We start from the raw sequence: 6,041 nt of genomic DNA, 5'->3' as shown, positions 1-6,041 counted from the left end.
AGCCTGGAAGGCCGCGATTGTTCCAAGAAAAAAATGAATCGCGATGGGCACGGAGGTCAGATGGGCCTGCCGTGGAAAATAGCCTGGAAGGCCGCGATCAGTGGAACATTTTGTCGCGTTGGGCACGGTGGGTCAGATTGGCCCGCCGTGGTAAATAGCCTGGAAGGCCGCGATTGTTCCAAGCAAAAATGAATCGCGATGGGCACGGAGGTCAGATGGGCCTGCCGTGGAAAATAGCCTGGAAGGCCGCGATCAGTGGAACATTTTGTCGCGTTGGGCACGGTGGGTCAGATTGGCCCGCCGTGGTAAATAGCCTGGAAGGCCGCGATTGTTCCAAGAAAAAATGAATCGCGATGGGCACGGAGGTCAGATGGGCCTGCCGTGGAAAATAGCCTGGAAGGCCGCGATTGGTGGAACGTTTTGTCGCGTTGGGCACGGTGGGTCAGATTGGCCCGCCGTGGTAAATAGCCTGGAAGGCCGCGATTGTTCCAAGAAAAAATGAATCGCGATGGGCACGGAGGTCAGATGGGCCTGCCGTGGAAAATAGCCTGGAAGGCCGCGATCAGTGGAACATTTTGTCGCGTTGGGCACGGTGGGTCAGATTGGCCCGCCGTGGTAAATAGCCTGGAAGGCCGCGATTGTTCCAAGAAAAAATGAATCGCGATGGGCACGGAGGTCAGATGGGCCTGCCGTGGAAAATAGCCTGGAAGGCCGCGATTGGTGGAACGTTTTGTCGCGTTGGGCACGGTGGGTCAGATTGGCCCGCCGTGGTAAATAGCCTGGAAGGCCGCGATTGTTCCAAGCAAAAATAAATCGCGATGGGCACGGAGGTCAGATGGGCCTGCCGTGGAAAATAGCCTGGAAGGCCGCGATCAGTGGAACATTTTGTCGCGTTGGGCACGGTGGGTCAGATTGGCCCGCCGTGGTAAATAGCCTGGAAGGCCGCGATTGTTCCAAGAAAAAATGAATCGCGATGGGCACGGAGGTCAGATGGGCCTGCCGTGGAAAATAGCCTGGAAGGCCGCGATTGGTGGAACGTTTTGTCGCGTTGGGCACGGTGGGTCAGATTGGCCCGCCGTGGTAAATAGCCTGGAAGGCCGCGATTGTTCCAAGAAAAAATAAATCGCGATGGGCACGGAGGTCAGATGGGCCTGCCGTGGAAAATAGCCTGGAAGGCCGCGATCAGTGGAACGTTTTGTCGCGTTGGGCACGGTGGGTCAGATTGGCCCGCCGTGGTAAATAGCCTGGAAGGCCGCGATTGTTCCAAGAAAAAATGAATCGCGATGGGCACGGAGGTCAGATGGGCCTGCCGTGGAAAATAGCCTGGAAGGCCGCGATCAGTGGAACATTTTGTCGCGTTGGGCACGGTGGGTCAGATTGGCCCGCCGTGGTAAATAGCCTGGAAGGCCGCGATTGTTCCAAGCAAAAATGAATCGCGATGGGCACGGAGGTCAGATGGGCCTGCCGTGGAAAATAGCCTGGAAGGCCGCGATCAGTGGAACATTTTGTCGCGTTGGGCACGGTGGGTCAGATTGGCCCGCCGTGGTAAATAGCCTGGAAGGCCGCGATTGTTCCAAGAAAAAATGAATCGCGATGGGCACGGAGGTCAGATGGGCCCACCGTGGAAAATAGCCTGGAAGGCCGCGATTGGTGGAACGTTTTGTCGCGTTGGGCACGGTGGGTCAGATTGGCCCGCCGTGGTAAATAGCCTGGAAGGCCGCGATTGTTCCAAGAAAAAATGAATCGCGATGGGCACGGAGGTCAGATGGGCCTGCCGTGGAAAATAGCCTGGAAGGCCGCGATCAGTGGAACGTTTTGTCGCGTTGGGCACGGTGGGTCAGATTGGCCCGCCGTGGTAAATAGCCTGGAAGGCCGCGATTGTTCCAAGAAAAAATAAATCGCGATGGGCACGGAGGTCAGATGGGCCTACCGTGGAAAATAGCCTGGAAGGCCGCGATTGGCGGAACGTTTGGTCGCGTTGGGCACGGTGGGTCAGATTGGCCCGCCGTGGTAAATAGCCTGGAAGGCCGCGATTGTTCCAAGAAAAAATAAATCGCGATGGGCACGGAGGTCAGATGGGCCTACCGTGGAAAATAGCCTGGAAGGCCGCGATTGGTGGAACGTTTTGTCGCGTTGGGCACGGTGGGTCAGATTGGCCCGCCGTGGTAAATAGCCTGGAAGGCCGCGATTGTTCCAAGAAAAAATGAATCGCGATGGGCACGGAGGTCAGATGGGCCTGCCGTGGAAAATAGCCTGGAAGGCCGCGATCAGTGGAACGTTTTGTCGCGTTGGGCACGGTGGGTCAGATTGGCCCGCCGTGGTAAATAGCCTGGAAGGCCGCGATTGTTCCAAGAAAAAATGAATCGCGATGGGCACGGAGGTCAGATGGGCCTGCCGTGGAAAATAGCCTGGAAGGCCGCGATCAGTGGAACATTTTGTCGCGTTGGGCACGGTGGGTCAGATTGGCCCGCCGTGGTAAATAGCCTGGAAGGCCGCGATTGTTTCAAGGAAAAATAAATCGCGATGAGCACGGAGGTCAGATGGGCCTGCCGTGGAAAATAGCTTGGAAGGCCGCGAATGTTCCGGAGGAAAAATGAATCGCGTTGGGCACGGTGGGTCAGATTGGCCCGCCGTGGAAAATAACCTGGAAGGCCGCGTTTGGTCCAATGAAAATAAATGCTGCGATTGTCGTTACTGAAATCGCTAGATGTATGGTAGGTCAGTCTGTCCAGCCGTAGTTTAGAAAATGGTGGTTCAGACTGACTCTCTGTGGTTGAAAATTTTGAAACGGGCAAAAGGCGAGAGATGTAGGTGTAGGTTATTGAGATCGCTTTGGGAAATAGTTAAAATATAGTCACGAATGCTCTCGTAGTGAATTTTGTGACAAAGCTGTGAACAGAGGATGATGCATAATGATTTGTTAAAGGGTAGTTTAAGTTAAGCAAAAAGATGCAAGGAATATTGAAAAGTTTTAAGGATTTTTGGAATTTCTGTGCTGTGTTTGCCAGAATGTAGGTAAATAAAGAGAGTGGAAAATAAGACTTGAATCATTTGGTAGTGTAAAAACTTAATTACGATAAAGTAGGTTATATGCCAGAATGGTTTACAGAAACCAAGATAAAAAAGAGAGAGAGATAGATAGATAGAGAGACAGATAGAAAGATAGATAGATATAGAGAGAGATAGATAGATAGATATAGAGAGAGAGATAGATAGATAGATATAGAGAGAGATAGATAGGTATAGAGAGAGATAGATAGGTATAGAGAGAGATAGATATATATAGAGAGAGATAGATATATATAGAGAGAGATAGATAGAGAGAGAGAGAGAGAGAGAGAGAGAGAGAGAGAGAGAGAGAGAATCACGAAAATAACAATCCTTACCTAGAAAAAAGAAAATTAGCTAATTTCAAATGGTGATTTAGTCAAAGCTGAGATGGACTAACAGTGGGCCAAGCCATGAACCAGCAGTTTAAATCGAAACGTTAAGTGATATGCTTGTTAGAAATTCTAACGTATCCTTCTTTTCTTTGATCAATGTTGGCAATGGATCCGAAGGTTACTGGGGATTTTTTTTTAGTTTTTATGAAAACTTGTGAAGATTGCATAGGAATGTCGTTATGTAGTCGTGGTATTTATTTCATAGTCCAATTGTTTCAACAATATTTTTTATGGAGAAGAAGAGAGATGTGTGGAGTGATACACCCTATTGCGATGTATGTGAGCGTACTCCACTGGATCGAGTCGAATAGGCCCCTCGTACGCTGGGCTTGACGCAGCCACGCTCTGACAGCGCATGGACGCAGCCACACGAACGGTGCGGTGACAGCTGACAAAGCAGGTCCAGCTCCCGTCCTCTTTACTCGTGTGGCGCTCGACCGGGTCGGATGTGAGTCCGCACCGATTCTCCCGGCGGGCGATTTCCCGAGTGGGTTTATAGACTCACACACTGTGATCAAAATTTGATTATACATAACTTTTCCATACAATTTGCCGATGTTCCGGAATCGGTTCCAGAGTGGCCAAAGTGTCAAGTGTCGAACAAAACCGTCGAAATTTTATATATATACAGCAATTCCCCACGAAAACAGCATGGAAAAAAACAAAAGTGCTCGGATCGGGCTCAAAATTTTTCTGGGGGTTCCCGGGCCGAAATAATTAGACCCGTATTTTTTTGTTTGGCCATTAGGGTGACCTACGCCGTGTTAGGGGGTCTAAAAAATTGCCTTTTTCGTAGATTTTCGCAAAAACCAACTTTTTCGAAAAATCATAACTCCTCGCCATTTTAACCGATTTCAATTGTCTTATACGCAAATGAAAGATGATAAGTTGGCCTTTCAAAGAAAAATAGTAAGAAGTTTCAAAAATCTAGCCTAACATATGAAAAGGGCGTATGAAACTTTAAAATGCCGTTTTGACGGTGTCTGGACCAAAGAGCATATGTCTGGAAATATTTTTATCGGATTCCCCGGACAGTTTTACATATTATACTAAATAATGGGAGGAGTTCATTAACAGGTTTCCGAGATATGATTTTTTGAAAATAAAATCCGTGTTTTTTGACGCGCCGCGCGCAAAAACCGGAGAATGACGAAATTGGCAAAAAATCAACTTTTTTCACTAAAACTGCGATAACTTAAAAATTTCAGCGATGACCTATACATGTCTGGGTACCAAAAGTTGCGTCTTTTAATTACGAAAATTTTGGTACCCAAACATCTATACATCCGATGGTAAAATCGCATGCAAAAGCATGCACATCACCTTCGTCAAAATAAACACTTAAATTTACACACTGCATGTACAATTTTCACTAACACAAAAAAAAGTTGCAACCGACGGGATTCAAACCCAGCACCAACAGTTAGGACTGGCGCCTTAGCCCACTCGGCCATCAGACCGATGTAAAGCTGGAAGGATAAACGCATATATGGGCTTGACATTTCGGTCAAGTAGGTTTCCCATACTGATGGGCTACATATTTCAGGGTGTAAAATTACATAAAATTGCATAAAATAATGCAATATTTATTTTACATTCAGGCCTTTTACACGCAGCTGGATTACTACTTTTTTAGCTGTGTAGGTCATCGCTGAAATTTTAAAGTTATCGCAGTTTTAGTGAAAAAAGTTGATTTTTTGCCAATTTCGTCATTCTCCGGTTTTTGCGCGCGGTGCGTTAAAAAACACGGATTTTATTTTCCAAAAATCATATCTCGGAAACCTGTTAATGAACTCCTCCCATTATTTAGTATAATATGTAAAAATGTCCGGGGAATCCGATAAAAATATTTCCAGACATAGGCTCTTTTGTCCAGACACCGTCAAAACGGCATTTTAAAGTTTCATACGCCCTTTTCATATGTCAGGCTAGATTTTTGAAACTTCTTACTATTTTTCTTTGAAAGGCCAACTTATCACCTTTCATTTGCGTATAAGACAATTGAAATTGGTTGAAATGGCGAGGAGTTATGATTTTTCGAAAAAGTTGGTTTTTGCGAAAATCGACGAAAATGGCCATTTTTCAGACCACTCTAACACAGCGTAGGTCACCCTACAGCAATTCCCCACGAAAACAGCATGGAGAAAAACAAAAGTGCTCGGATCGGGCTAAAAATTTTTCTGGGGGTTCCCTGGCCGAAATAATTAGACCCGTATTTTTTTGTTTGGCCATTAGGGTGACCTACGCCGTGTTGGGGTGGTCTGAAAAATGGCCATTTTCGTAATTAAAAGACGCAACTTTTGGTACCATAACATCTATAGGTCATCGCTGAAATTTTAAAGTTATCGCAGTTTTAGTGAAAAAAGTCGATTTTTTCCCGTTTTCGTCATTGTCCCATGTTTGCGCGTGGTGCGTCAAAAATCCAGTTTTGATTTTCAAAAAATCATATCTCAGAGTATCGAAAACATAACTTCACCTTTTTTTGATAAATTATGTAAAATTTTCCGAGGAATCCGTTAAAAATATTTTCAGACATAGGCTCTTTGGCCTCTAGACCTTCAAAACAGCATTTTAAGTTTTCATACGACCATTTCAAAT

The sequence above is a fragment of the Culex pipiens genome, chromosome 1 (assembly GCF_016801865.2).
Source record: "Culex pipiens pallens isolate TS chromosome 1, TS_CPP_V2, whole genome shotgun sequence".
Taxonomy (NCBI): Eukaryota; Metazoa; Arthropoda; class Insecta; order Diptera; family Culicidae; genus Culex; species Culex pipiens.
Note: the sequence above shows the minus strand (reverse complement) of the source record.